We start from the raw sequence: 15,393 nt of genomic DNA on the forward strand, positions 1-15,393 counted from the left end.
GCTGGAAGTGTAAAAAGAACCAGGCTGGATAAAAAAAAGAACCGGGCTGGATCAAAAAAGAACCGGGCGACCCGTTAAAATTGCTTAGCCGAGGTCCTGGAAGCCTAACACGGCGTGATCTTGTGCAAAAAGCCGCTCCCGAGCTCCAGCTGGAAGTGTAAAAAGAACCGGGCTGGATAAAAAAAGAACCGGGCTGGATCAAAAAAGAACCGGGCGGCCCATTAAAATTGCTTAGCCGAGGTCCTGGAAGCCTAACACGGCGTGATCTTGTGCAAAAAGCCGCTCCCGAGCTCCAGCTGGAAGTGTAAAAAGAACCGGGCTGGATAAAAAAAGAACCGGGCTGGATCAAAAAAGAACCGGGCGGCCCATTAAAATTGCTTAGCCGAGGTCCTGGAAGCCTAACACGGCGTGATCTTGTGCAAAAAGCCGCTCCCGAGCTCCAGCTGGAAGTGTAAAAAGAACCGGGCTGGATAAAAAAAGAACCGGGCTGGATCAAAAAAAGAACCGGGCGACCCGTTAAAATTGCTTAGCCGAGGTCCTGGAAGCCTAACCCGGCGTGATCTTGTGCAAAAAGCCGCTGCTGAGCTCCAGCTGGAAGTGTAAAAAGAACCGGGCTGGATAAAAAAAGAACCGGGCTGGATCAAAAAAAGAACCGGGCGACCCGTTAAAATTGCTTAGCCGAGGTCCTGGAAGCCTAACACGGCGTGATCTTGTGCAAAAAGCCGCTCCCGAGCTCCAGCTGGAAGTGTAAAAAGAACCAGGCTGGATAAAAAAAAGAACCGGGCTGGATCAAAAAAGAACCGGGCGACCCGTTAAAATTGCTTAGCCGAGGTCCTGGAAGCCTAACCCGGCGTGATCTTGTGCAAATAGCCGCTGCCGAGCTCCAGCTGGAAGTGTGAAAAGAACCGGGCTGGATAAAAAAAAGAACCGGGCTGGATCAAAAAAGAACCGGGCGACCCGTTAAAATTGCTTAGCCGAGGTCCTGGAAGCCTAACCCGGCGTGATCTTGTGCAAATAGCCGCTGCCGAGCTCCAGCTGGAAGTGTGAAAAGAACCGGGCTGGATAAAAAAAAGAACCGGGCTGGATCAAAAAAGAACCGGGCGACCCGTTAAAATTGCTTAGCCGAGGTCCTGGAAGCCTAACACGGCGTGATCTTGTGCAAAAAGCCGCTCCCGAGCTCCAGCTGGAAGTGTGAAAAGAACCGGGCTGGATAAAAAAAAGAACCGGGCTGGATCAAAAAAGAACCGGGCGACCCGTTAAAATTGCTTAGCCGAGGTCCTGGAAGCCTAACCCGGCGTGATCTTGTGCAAATAGCCGCTGCCGAGCTCCAGCTGGAAGTGTGAAAAGAACCGGGCTGGATAAAAAAAAGAACCGGGCTGGATCAAAAAAGAACCGGGCGACCCGTTAAAATTGCTTAGCCGAGGTCCTGGAAGCCTAACACGGCGTGATCTTGTGCAAAAAGCCGCTCCCGAGCTCCAGCTGGAAGTGTAAAAAGAACCGGGCTGGATAAAAAAAGAACCGGGCTGGATCAAAAAAAGAACCGGGCGACCCGTTAAAATTGCTTAGCCGAGGTCCTGGAAGCCTAACCCGGCGTGATCTTGTGCAAATAGCCGCTGCCGAGCTCCAGCTGGAAGTGTGAAAAGAACCGGGCTGGATAAAAAAAAGAACCGGGCTGGATCAAAAAAGAACCGGGCGACCCGTTAAAATTGCTTAGCCGAGGTCCTGGAAGCCTAACACGGCGTGTTCTTGTGCAAAAAGCCGCTCCCGAGCTCCAGCTGGAAGTGTAAAAAGAACCAGGCTGGATAAAAAAAAGAACCGGGCTGGATCAAAAAAGAACCGGGCGACCCGTTAAAATTGCTTAGCCGAGGTCCTGGAAGCCTAACACGGCGTGATCTTGTGCAAAAAGCCGCTCCCGAGCTCCAGCTGGAAGTGTAAAAAGAACCGGGCTGGATAAAAAAAGAACCGGGCTGGATCAAAAAAGAACCGGGCGACCCGTTAAAATTGCTTAGCCGAGGTCCTGGAAGCCTAACCCGGCGTGATCTTGTGCAAAAAGCCGCTCCCAAGCTCCAGCTGGAAGTGTAAAAAGAACCGGGCTGGATAAAAAAAAGAACCGGGCTGGATCAAAAAAGAACCGGGCGACCCGTTAAAATTGCTTAGCCGAGGTCCTGGAAGCCTAACACGGCGTGTTCTTGTGCAAAAAGCCGCTCCCGAGCTTCAGCTGGAAGTGTAAAAAGAACCGGGCTGGATAAAAAAAGAACCGGGCTGGATAAAAAAAAGAACCGGGCGACCCGTTAAAATTGCTTAGCCGAGGTCCTGGAAGCCTAACACGGCGTGATCTTGTGCAAAAAGCCGCTCCCGAGCTCCAGCTGGAAGTGTAAAAAGAACCGGGCTGGATAAAAAAAGAACCGGGCTGGATAAAAAAAAGAACCGGGCGACCCGTTAAAATTGCTTAGCCGAGGTCCTGGAAGCCTAACACGGCGTGTTCTTGTGCAAAAAGCCGCTCCCGAGCTCCAGCTGGAAGTGTAAAAAGAACCAGGCTGGATAAAAAAAAGAACCGGGCTGGATCAAAAAAGAACCGGGCGACCCGTTAAAATTGCTTAGCCGAGGTCCTGGAAGCCTAACACGGCGTGATCTTGTGCAAAAAGCCGCTCCCGAGCTCCAGCTGGAAGTGTAAAAAGAACCGGGCTGGATAAAAAAAGAACCGGGCTGGATAAAAAAAAGAACCGGGCGACCCGTTAAAATTGCTTAGCCGAGGTCCTGGAAGCCTAACACGGCGTGATCTTGTGCAAAAAGCCGCTCCCGAGCTCCAGCTGGAAGTGTAAAAAGAACCAGGCTGGATAAAAAAAAGAACCGGGCTGGATCAAAAAAGAACCGGGCGACCCGTTAAAATTGCTTAGCCGAGGTCCTGGAAGCCTAACACGGCGTGTTCTTGTGCAAAAAGCCGCTCCCGAGCTCCAGCTGGAAGTGTAAAAAGAACCAGGCTGGATAAAAAAAAGAACCGGGCTGGTTCAAAAAAGAACCGGGCAACCCGTTAAAATTGCTTAGCCGAGGTCCTGGAAGCCTAACACGGCGTGTTCTTGTGCAAAAAGCCGCTCCCGAGCTCCAGCTGGAAGTGTAAAAAGAACCAGGCTGGATAAAAAAAAGAACCGGGCTGGATCAAAAAAGAACCGGGCGACCCGTTAAAATTGCTTAGCCGAGGTCCTGGAAGCCTAACACGGCGTGTTCTTGTGCAAAAAGCCGCTCCCGAGCTCCAGCTGGAAGTGTAAAAAGAACCAGGCTGGATAAAAAAAAGAACCGGGCTGGTTCAAAAAAGAACCGGGCAACCCGTTAAAATTGCTTAGCCGAGGTCCTGGAAGCCTAACACGGCGTGTTCTTGTGCAAAAAGCCGCTCCCGAGCTCCAGCTGGAAGTGTAAAAAGAACCAGGCTGGATAAAAAAAAGAACCGGGCTGGATCAAAAAAGAACCGGGCGACCCGTTAAAATTGCTTAGCCGAGGTCCTGGAAGCCTAACACGGCGTGTTCTTGTGCAAAAAGCCGCTCCCGAGCTCCAGCTGGAAGTGTAAAAAGAACCAGGCTGGATAAAAAAAAGAACCGGGCTGGTTCAAAAAAGAACCGGGCAACCCGTTAAAATTGCTTAGCCGAGGTCCTGGAAGCCTAACACGGCGTGATCTTGTGCAAAAAGCCGCTCCCGAGCTCCAGCTGGAAGTGTAAAAAGAACCGGGCTGGATAAAAAAAGAACCGGGCTGGATAAAAAAAAAGAACCGGGCGACCCGTTAAAATTGCTTAGCCGAGGTCCTGGAAGCCTAACACGGCGTGATCTTGTGCAAAAAGCCGCTCCCGAGCTCCAGCTGGAAGTGTAAAAAGAACCAGGCTGGATAAAAAAAAGAACCGGGCTGGATCAAAAAAGAACCGGGCGACCCGTTAAAATTGCTTAGCCGAGGTCCTGGAAGCCTAACACGGCGTGTTCTTGTGCAAAAAGCCGCTCCCGAGCTCCAGCTGGAAGTGTAAAAAGAACCAGGCTGGATAAAAAAAAGAACCGGGCTGGATCAAAAAAGAACCGGGCGACCCGTTAAAATTGCTTAGCCGAGGTCCTGGAAGCCTAACACGGCGTGTTCTTGTGCAAAAAGCCGCTCCCGAGCTCCAGCTGGAAGTGTAAAAAGAACCAGGCTGGATAAAAAAAAGAACCGGGCTGGATCAAAAAAGAACCGGGCGACCCGTTAAAATTGCTTAGCCGAGGTCCTGGAAGCCTAACACGGCGTGTTCTTGTGCAAAAAGCCGCTCCCGAGCTCCAGCTGGAAGTGTAAAAAGAACCAGGCTGGATAAAAAAAAGAACCGGGCTGGATCAAAAAAGAACCGGGCGACCCGTTAAAATTGCTTAGCTGAGGTCCTGGAAGCCTAACACGGCGTGATCTTGTGCAAAAAGCCGCTCCCGAGCTCCAGCTGGAAGTGTAAAAAGAACCGGGCTGGATAAAAAAAAAGAACCGGGCTGGTTCAAAAAAGAACCGGGCAACCCGTTAAAATTGCTTAGCCGAGGTCCTGGAAGCCTAACCCGGCGTGATCTTGCCCGAAAGTCGGCCTCTATACTTCCATTTTAGGTACCAGGGGCTATTAGTGTACTTGGTCCCACTAGTCAGTGTACTCATCCAGTTACCCCCCGTTTTCCAAAACACCATCGGCACGTATAAGGGGGGGACTCTTGAGAGAGATGAGGTATATGGCAGCGCAACACCAATCCGCTCCGCGCTGGTTCCCATGTCGGCTACGGATGAATAAAACCAGCCTGTCCCCCCTGGAGCTCACGAGACACGGAATTTTTTCTAAGTGCCAACGGCTCTTCCGAGCAAACGTGTCCGCTCCGGCTGGTTCCCCCGTCGGCCTCGAATGACGAAAAATGCCGGTCTCCGCCCGGAGCTCATGACAAACGAAAAATTTTCTAAGTGCCAACGGCACTAGCGAGCGAATGTGTCCGCTCGGCGCTGGTTCCCGGGTCGAACCCGGAAGACGAAAAACGCCGCTCTCCGCCCGGAGCTCATGACAAACGAAAAATTTTCTAAGTGCCAACGGCACTAGCGAGCGAATGTGTCCGCTCGGCGCTGGTTCCCGGGTCGAACCCGGAAGACGAAAAACGCCGCTCTCCGCCCGGAGCTCATTACAAACGAAAAATTTTCTAAGTGCCAACGGCACTAGCGAGCGAATGTGTCCGCTCGGCGCTGGTTCCCGGGTCGAACCCGGAAGACGAAAAACGCCGCTCTCCGCCCGGAGCTCATGACAAACGAAAAATTTTCTAAGTGCCAACGGCACTAGCGAGCGAATGTGTCCGCTCGGCGCTGGTTCCCGGGTCGAACCCGGAAGACGAAAAACGCCGCTCTCCGCCCGGAGCTCATGACAAACGAAAAATTTTCTAAGTGCCAACGGCACTAGCGAGCGAATGTGTCCGCTCGGCGCTGGTTCCCGGGTCGAACCCGGAAGACAAAAAACGCCGGTCTCCGCCCGGAGCTCATGACAAACGAAACATTTTCTAAGTGCCAACGGCACTAGCGAGCGAATGTGTCCGCTCGGCGCTGGTTCCCGGGTCGAACCCGGAAGACGAAAAACGCCGCTCTCCGCCCGGAGCTCATGACAAACGAAAAATTTTCTAAGTGCCAACGGCACTTGCGAGCGAATGTGTCCGCTCGGCGCTGGTTCCCGGGTCGGACCCGGAAGACGAAAAACGCCGGTCTCCGCCCGGAGCTCATGACAAACGAAAAATTTTCTAAGTGCCAACGGCACTAGCGAGCGAATGTGTCCGCTCGGCGCTGGTTCCCGGGTCGGACCCGGAAGACGAAAAACGCCGGTCCTCGCCTGGAGGTCCCAGCAAAATCGGCGAAAAAACGACTAAGTGTCAACTTTCGAAAAAACGACTAAGTGCCCACGGCTCTGCGGGGCTTGTGAGTCCGCCCCGCGCCGGTTCGGTGGTCGGCCTCAAAAAGCAAAAAATCAGCCTCTCTCCCTGGAGCTCACCTCGAGGTACCAGGGGGTGAGGTACCCGGGCTAAGGTGCAGTACCTTTTTTGGTCTTCAGGTGCGCCAGAGTACAATGAAATGGTCCCAGTAGTCAGTGTACTCATCGACTTTCCCCCCGTTTTCCAAAGCACCTCGTTTACGAGTATGGAGGAGATGGTGCTGGTCTCCCCACGGCGTCGGACACGCCGTCCTCGACAGCACAAGGTCGGATAGAAGACCTGGAAAGCGCCGTGGCACGCGCTGGAGGTGGGCACTTTGGCGAAAAAACGACTAAGTGTCAACTTTCGAAAAAACGACTAAGTGTCAACTTTCGAAAAAACGGCTAAGTGTCAACTTTCGAAAAAACGACTAAGTGTCACCTCTCTGAAAAAATGGCAAAGTGTCGCCTCTCTGAAATTTTTCTAAGTGCCCACGGCTCTGCGGGCTCGTGCATCCGAGCCGCGCCGGTTCTGCAACCGGCCTAGAATGACGAAAAATAACGGTCTCCTCCTGGAGCTCACAGCCAATTGTGGCGAAAAAGTGGCAAAGTGCCCACGGCCCTGCCGAGCTTTGGCGTCCGCTCAGCGCCGGTGCCGCAGTCGGCCTCGAATGACGAAAAATGACGGTCTCCTCCTGGAGCTCACAGCCAACTTGGCAAAAAGTTTCTAAGTGCCCACGGCCCTGCCGAGCTTTGGCGTCCGCCCAGCGCCGGTTCCGCAGTCGGCCTCGAATGACGAAAAATAACGGTCTCCTCCTGGAGCTCACAGCCAACTTGGCAAAAAGTTTCTAAGTGCCCACGGCCCTGCCGAGCTTTGGCGTCCGCTCAGCGCCGGTGCCGCAGTCGGCCTCGAATGACGAAAAATGACGGTCTCCTCCTGGAGCTCACAGCCAACTTGGCAAAAAGTTTCTAAGTGCCCACGGCCCTGCCGAGCTTTGGCGTCCGCCCAGCGCCGGTTCCGCAGTCGGCCTCGAATGACGAAAAATAACGGTCTCCTCCTGGAGCTCACAGCCAACTTGGCAAAAAGTTTCTAAGTGCCCACGGCCCTGCCGAGCTTTGGCGTCCGCTCAGCGCCGGTGCCGCAGTCGGCCTCGAATGACGAAAAATGACGGTCTCCTCCTGGAGCTCACAGCCAACTTGGCAAAAAGTTTCTAAGTGCCCACGGCCCTGCCGAGCTTTGGCGTCCGCCCAGCGCCGGTTCCGCAGTCGGCCTCGAATGACGAAAAATAACGGTCTCCTCCTGGAGCTCACAGCCAACTTGGCAAAAAGTTTCTAAGTGCCCACGGCCCTGCCGAGCTTTGGCGTCCGCCCAGCGCCGGTTCCGCAGTCGGCCTCGAATGACGAAAAATAACGGTCTCCTCCTGGAGCTCACAGCCAACTTGGCAAAAAGTTTCTAAGTGCCCACGGCCCTGCCGAGCTTTGGCGTCCGCCCAGCGCCGGTTCCGCAGTCGGCCTCGAATGACGAAAAATAACGGTCTCCTCCTGGAGCTCACAGCCAACTTGGCAAAAAGTTTCTAAGTGCCCACGGCCCTGCCGAGCTTTGGCGTCCGCTCAGCGCCGGTTCCGCAGTCGGCCTCGAATGACGAAAAATGACGGTCTCCTCCTGGAGCTCACAGCCAACTTGGCAAAAAGTTTCTAAGTGCCCACGGCCCTGCCGAGCTTTGGCGTCCGCCCAGCGCCGGTTCCGCAGTCGGCCTCGAATGACGAAAAATAACGGTCTCCTCCTGGAGCTCACAGCCAACTTGGCAAAAAGTTTCTAAGTGCCCACGGCCCTGCCGAGCTTTGGCGTCCGCCCAGCGCCGGTTCCGCAGTCGGCCTCGAATGACGAAAAATAACGGTCTCCTCCTGGAGCTCACAGCCAACTTGGCAAAAAGTTTCTAAGTGCCCACGGCCCTGCCGAGCTTTGGCGTCCGCTCAGCGCCGGTGCCGCAGTCGGCCTCGAATGACGAAAAATGACGGTCTCCTCCTGGAGCTCACAGCCAACTTGGCAAAAAGTTTCTAAGTGCCCACGGCCCTGCCGAGCTTTGGCATCCGCCCAGCGCCGGTTCCGCAGTCGGCCTCGAATGACGAAAAATAACGGTCTCCTCCTGGAGCTCACAGCCAACTTGGCAAAAAGTTTCTAAGTGCCCACGGCCCTGCCGAGCTTTGGCGTCCGCCCAGCGCCGGTTCCGCAGTCGGCCTCGAATGACGAAAAATAACGGTCTCCTCCTGGAGCTCACAGCCAACTTGGCAAAAAGTTTCTAAGTGCCCACGGCCCTGCCGAGCTTTGGCATCCGCCCAGCGCCGGTTCCGCAGTCGGCCTCGAATGACGAAAAATGACGGTCTCCTCCTGGAGCTCACAGCCAACTTGGCAAAAAGTTTCTAAGTGCCCACGGCCCTGCCGAGCTTTGGCGTCCGCCCAGCGCCGGTTCCGCAGTCGGCCTCGAATGACGAAAAATAACGGTCTCCTCCTGGAGCTCACAGCCAACTTGGCAAAAAGTTTCTAAGTGCCCACGGCCCTGCCGAGCTTTGGCGTCCGCTCAGCGCCGGTGCCGCAGTCGGCCTCGAATGACGAAAAATGACGGTCTCCTCCTGGAGCTCACAGCCAACTTGGCAAAAAGTTTCTAAGTGCCCACGGCCCTGCCGAGCTTTGGCGTCCGCCCAGCGCCGGTTCCGCAGTCGGCCTCGAATGACGAAAAATAACGGTCTCCTCCTGGAGCTCACAGCCAACTTGGCAAAAAGTTTCTAAGTGCCCACGGCCCTGCCGAGCTTTGGCGTCCGCCCAGCGCCGGTTCCGCAGTCGGCCTCGAATGACGAAAAATAACGGTCTCCTCCTGGAGCTCACAGCCAACTTGGCAAAAAGTTTCTAAGTGTCACATCTGTGAAAAAACGACTAAGTGTCAACTTTCGAAAAAACGGCTAAGTGTCAACTTTCGAAAAAACGGCAAAGTGTCACATCTCTGAAAAAACGGCTAAGTGTCGACTTTCGAAAAAACGGCTAAGTGTCAACTTTCGAAAAAACGGCAAAGTGTCACATCTCTGAAAAAACGGCTAAGTGTCACATCTCTGAAAAAACGGCTAAGTGTCACATCTCTGAAAAAACGGCTAAGTGTCGCCTCTCTGAAAAAACGGCAAAGTGTCAACTTTCGAAAAAACGACAGAGTGTCGCCTCTCTGAAAAAACGACTAAGTGTCGACTCTGAGAAAATGGCAAAGTGCCCACGGCTCTGCGGGCTCGTGCATCCGACCCGCGCCGGTTCCCCAGCCGGCCTGATATAAGGCAAAACCAGCCTCTCCGCCTGGAGCTCAGAGCCAACTTGGCGAATATTTTCTAAGTGCCCACGGCTCTGCGTGGCTACGGCGTCTGCCCAGCGCCGGTTCCTGGGTCGAACCCCGAGGACGAGGAATGCCGGTCTCCGCCTGGAGGTCCCAGCTTAATCGGCGAAAATTTTCTAAGTGCCCACGGCTCTGCCGGGCTCGTGCATCCGACCCGCGCCGGTTCCCCAGCCGGCCTGAAATAAGGCAAAACCAGGCTCTCCCCCTGGAGCTCAGAGCCAATTGTGGCGAAAAAACGACTAAGTGTCAACTTTCGAAAAAACGACTAAGTGTCAACTTTCCAAAAAAACGGCTAAGTGTCGACTTTCGAAAAAACGGCTAAGTGTCAACTTTCGAAAAAACGACTAAGTGTCGCCTCTGAAAAAACGACTAAGTGTCGCCTCTCTGAAAAAACGACTAAGTGCCCACGGCTCTGCGGGGCTTGTGAGTCCGCCCCGCGCCGGTTCGGCGGTCGGCCTCAAAAAGCGAAAAATCAGCCTCTCTCCCTGGAGCTCACCAAAAATTTGTCGAAATTTTTCTAAGTTCTCCTCGAGGTACCAGGGGGTGAGGTACCCGGGCTAAGGTGCAGTACCTTTTTTGGTCTTCAGGTGCGCCAGAGTACAATGAAATGGTCCCAGTAGTCAGTGTACTCATCGACTTTCCCCCCGTTTTCCAAAGCACCCCGTTTACGAATATGGAGGAGATGGTGCTGGTCTCCCCACGGCGTCGGACACGCCGTCCTCGACAGCACAAGGTCGGATAGAAGACCTGAAAAGCGCCGTGGCACGCGCTGGAGGTGTCACTGTGGCGAAAAAGTGACTAAGTGTCAACTTTCGAAAAAACGGCTAAGTGTCAACTTTCGAAAAAACGGCTAAGTGTCAACTTTCGAAAAAACGGCTAAGTGTCACCTCTCTGAAAAAACGGCAAAGTGTCAACTTTCGAAAAAACGACTAAGTGTCAACTTTCGAAAAAACGACTAAGTGTCACCTCTCTGAAAAAATGGCAAAGTGTCAACTGCGAATGTGGTGGTGCATGGAAGGAAGTGGAGGACGGCCGCCTCCTTAAACACAGGCCGGAGAGGAGCGTCAGGGCCAGGCTCCTCAAACATGGACCGAGTGTCGCCCTTAACACAGACCAAGGGGAGGACGGCCGCCTCCTTAAACACAGGCCGGAGAGGAGCGTCAGGGCCAGGCTCCTCAAACATGGACCGAGTGTCGCCCTTAACACAGACCAAGGGGAGGACGGCCGCCTCCTTAAACACAGGCCGGAGAGGAGCGTCAGGGCCAGGCTCCTCAAACATGGACCGAGTGTCGCCCTTAACACAGACCAAGGGGAGGACGGCCGCCTCCTTAAACACAGGCCGGAGAGGAGCGTCAGGGCCAGGCTCCTCAAACATGGACCGAGTGTCGCCCTTAACACAGACCAAGGGGAGGACGGCCGCCTCCTTAAACACAGGCCGGAGAGGAGCGTCAGGGCCAGGCTCCTCAAACATGGACCGAGTGTCGCCCTTAACACAGACCAAGGGGAGGACGGCCGCCTCCTTAAACACAGGCCGGAGAGGAGCGTCAGGGCCAGGCTCCTCAAACATGGACCGAGTGTCGCCCTTAACACAGACCAAGGGGAGGACGGCCGCCTCCTTAAACACAGGCCGGAGAGGAGCGTCAGGGCCAGGCTCCTCAAACATGGACCGAGTGTCGCCCTTAACACAGACCAAGGGGAGGACGGCCGCCTCCTTAAACACAGGCCGGAGAGGAGCGTCAGGGCCAGGCTCCTCAAACATGGACAGAGTGTCGCCCTTAACACAGACCAAGGGGAGGACGGCCGCCTCCCTAAACACAGGCCGGAGAGGAGCGTCAGGGCCAGGCTCCTCAAACATGGACCGAGTGTCGCCCTTAACACAGACCAAGGGGAGGACGGCCGCCTCCTTAAACACAGGCCGGAGAGGAGCGTCAGGGCCAGGCTCCTCAAACATGGACCGAGTGTCGCCCTTAACACAGACCAAGGGGAGGACGGCCGCCTCCTTAAACACAGGCCGGAGAGGAGCGTCAGGGCCAGGCTCCTCAAACATGGACCGAGTGTCGCCCTTAACACAGACCAAGCGGAGGACGGCCGCCTCCCTAAATACAGGCCGAACCGGAGCGCGAGTGTCGCTCCTTAAACACGGACCGAGTGGAGGACGGCCGCCTCCTTAAACACAGGCCGAACAAAATGACACAAAGTGTCAACTGCGAATGTTGTCCATCCAAGGAAGGAGCGTGATGCCCGGCCGGCTCCTTAAACACAGGCCGAGAGTCGCCCCGGACGGTCCGCCTCGCGGCGCCCGTCTGCTCGGATAAAATGACACAAAGTGTCAACTACGAATGTTGTCCATCCAAGGAGGGAGCGTGATGCCCGGCCGGCTCCGAAAACACAGGCCGAGAGTCGCCCCGGACGGTCCGCCTCGCGGCGCCCGTCTGCTCGGATAAAATGACACAAAGTGTCAACTGCGAATGTTGTCCATCCAAGGAAGGAGCGTGATGCCCGGCCGGCTCCTTAAACACAGGCCGAGAGTCGCCCCGGACGGTCCGCCTCGCGGCGCCCGCCCGCTCGGATAAAATGACACAAAGTGTCAACTACGAATGTTGTCCATCCAAGGAAGGAGCGTGATGCCCGGCCGGCTCCTTAAACACAGGCCGAGAGTCGCCCCGGACGGTCGCCTCGCGGCGCCCGTCTGCTCGGATAAAATGACACAAAGTGTCAACTACGAATGTTGTCCATCCAAGGAGGGAGCGTGATGCCCGGCCGGCTCCGAAAACACAGGCCGAGAGTCGCCCCGGACGGTCCGCCTCGCGGCGCCCGTCTGCTCGGATAAAATGACACAAAGTGTCAACTGCGAATGTTGTCCATCCAAGGAAGGAGCGTGATGCCCGGCCGGCTCCTTAAACACAGGCCGAGAGTCGCCCCGGACGGTCCGCCTCGCGGCGCCCGTCTGCTCGGATAAAATGACACAAAGTGTCAACTACGAATGTTGTCCATCCAAGGAGGGAGCGTGATGCCCGGCCGGCTCCGAAAACACAGGCCGAGAGTCGCCCCGGACGGTCCGCCTCGCGGCGCCCGTCTGCTCGGATAAAATGACACAAAGTGTCAACTGCGAATGTTGTCCATCCAAGGAAGGAGCGTGATGCCCGGCCGGCTCCTTAAATACAGGCCGAGAGTCGCCCCGGACGGTCCGCCTCGCGGCGCCCGCCCGCTCGGATAAAATGACACAAAGTGTCAACTACGAATGTTGTCCATCCAAGGAAGGAGCGTGATGCCCGGCCGGCTCCTTAAACACAGGCCGAGAGTCGCCCCGGACGGTCGCCTCGCGGCGCCCGTCTGCTCGGATAAAATGACACAAAGTGTCAACTACGAATGTTGTCCATCCAAGGAGGGAGCGTGATGCCCGGCCGGCTCCGAAAACACAGGCCGAGAGTCGCCCCGGACGGTCCGCCTCGCGGCGCCCGTCTGCTCGGATAAAATGACACAAAGTGTCAACTGCGAATGTTGTCCATCCAAGGAAGGAGCGTGATGCCCGGCCGGCTCCTTAAACACAGGCCGAGAGTCGCCCCGGACGGTCGCCTCGCGGCGCCCGTCTGCTCGGATAAAATGACACAAAGTGTCAACTACGAATGTTGTCCATCCAAGGAGGGAGCGTGATGCCCGGCCGGCTCCGAAAACACAGGCCGAGAGTCGCCCCGGACGGTCCGCCTCGCGGCGCCCGTCTGCTCGGATAAAATGACACAAAGTGTCAACTGCGAATGTTGTCCATCCAAGGAAGGAGCGTGATGCCCGGCCGGCTCCTTAAACACAGGCCGAGAGTCGCCCCGGACGGTCCGCCTCGCGGCGCCCGTCTGCTCGGATAAAATGACACAAAGTGTCAACTACGAATGTTGTCCATCCAAGGAGGGAGCGTGATGCCCGGCCGGCTCCGAAAACACAGGCCGAGAGTCGCCCCGGACGGTCCGCCTCGCGGCGCCCGTCTGCTCGGATAAAATGACACAAAGTGTCAACTGCGAATGTTGTCCATCCAAGGAAGGAGCGTGATGCCCGGCCGGCTCCTTAAATACAGGCCGAGAGTCGCCCCGGACGGTCCGCCTCGCGGCGCCCGCCCGCTCGGATAAAATGACACAAAGTGTCAACTACGAATGTTGTCCATCCAAGGAAGGAGCGTGATGCCCGGCCGGCTCCTTAAACACAGGCCGAGAGTCGCCCCGGACGGTCGCCTCGCGGCGCCCGTCTGCTCGGATAAAATGACACAAAGTGTCAACTACGAATGTTGTCCATCCAAGGAGGGAGCGTGATGCCCGGCCGGCTCCGAAAACACAGGCCGAGAGTCGCCCCGGACGGTCCGCCTCGCGGCGCCCGTCCGCTCGGATAAAATGACACAAAGTGTCAACTACGAATGTTGTCCATCCAAGGAGGGAGCGTGAGGCCCGGCCGGCTCCGAAAACACAGGCCGAGAGTCGCCCCGGACGGTCCGCCTCTCGAGGCGCCCGCCCGCTCGGATAAAATGACACAAAGTGTCAACTACGAATGTTGTCCATCCAAGGAGGGAGCGTGATGCCCGGCCGGCTCCGAAAACACAGGCCGAGATTCGACCCCGGACGGGCCGTCTTCTCCCGGCGCCCGCCCGCGTACGCCCCCCATCCCCGGTCGCCCGTCTGCTCCCGGTGGGCCTCCGAGTACCCCCTCACCCAACTGACCGACTGGCACTCATGACCCGCCTTGGTAGGGCCTCCATCGGCCTCGGCTCGTCCGACGTCGGGTGGACGGTTCCTACCCACTGCGGGTCGCACTCTAGCGCCCCGGCCGCTGCGTGAGCGTGCGCTCCCCGCGCCGCCCCGCAGGCCCCGGCGCGACCGTACTGCGGCGAGACCGAGACGACCCGGTTTGGCATCCATCCCACCTAGCCACGATCCACGGAGGCCGAGCGAGCGGCTGAGTGTCGGGCGCCGCGCGTGCGAGCGTCCGCCGGCCGCGCCGGTCCTTCCGCGAATGTCGTTTCTCAAACCCTCCGGCTTGATAGCGGCGGCACCACGGGAAGCCGTCCACACACACCGTCCGACCTCTATCCGAAAAGCCTTCCCGACCAACCGCGGTCGCGGGGGCGTCTGTCGCTCCGCATCGGGGGGGCGTATGGCTTCCGCGCTACGCGCTGCGGGCTCGGGGGGGCCGCAACGGCTGAGTCTGACTCGGCCGGGGCGCAGCTTCCCTCCCGGCAGTCAGCAATAGTGCCGATCGCGCCTGCCACCAGCCCCCTCCCCGACGGGTTCGTCGGCGCCGGCTGGCCGCCGTCCGCCTTCGTTCCCCGAGGGTTCCCAACCAGCGCCGATCCAACTCCGCATCCTGGCCGCACGCAGTGCGTGCCTCGCGCGGGTAAGTCGCCGGCGCAGCGCCGCAGCTCCCGACCCCCGCGTACGGGAATAGTTGAGGGCCTCAGCGGGCCGCACCGACCGAGTCCGACTCGGGCCGGGGCGCAGATTCCCGCTTGGGTGACCGAACGTTCTCTGCTCGGGCCGGAGGGCCGACGCCCGTCCCCCCCCGTCGTCCCCCACGGACCGCCTCCGAGGCCACTTCGCACGGCTCATCCTCGGCTCCCTACCAATGCTTAATCGATGGGGCCGCCCGGCCGGATTCGCGCCCCCCTGTCCACCGCGAGTCTCCCCAGACTAACCCGAGTTACCGCCCAGCTCGCCTAACCTTGCACTCGCTCTGCCAAACGGTCGTGTAGTCGGCGTGGCCGTCCTACGGGTCGCCCTCCGGCCCCAAACGCGCGGCGGGATAGCGGCAAGGCGGCGGCGGCGGCCAGCGGCGTCGGGGCGCTCGCACCGGAGAAGAGGCGTCTTACGAGGCCGGGCGCAGCTCCCTCTCGTTTACTTGCTGAGTAGCGGCGCTCGAAGGTTCCGCGGCGAGCGCGGCTCAACCCACCGAACGTCCCCCTGCAGCGGGCTCCATCGAAGGGCCGTCCCGCCGGATTCGCACCACCCTGTCCACCGCAAGGTCGTCCAACCGACTGCACGAGTTACCGCCCTGTTCGCCTAACCTTGCGGCACTAGCGGCAAGGCGGCGGCAGCGGTCAGCGGCGTCGGGGTCAAACTCAGCAC

Source organism: Syngnathus leptorhynchus, unplaced genomic scaffold (assembly GCF_054491065.1).
Source record: "Syngnathus leptorhynchus isolate UIUO unplaced genomic scaffold, UIUO_Slep HiC_scaffold_210, whole genome shotgun sequence".
Classification (NCBI taxonomy): domain Eukaryota; kingdom Metazoa; phylum Chordata; class Actinopteri; order Syngnathiformes; family Syngnathidae; genus Syngnathus; species Syngnathus leptorhynchus.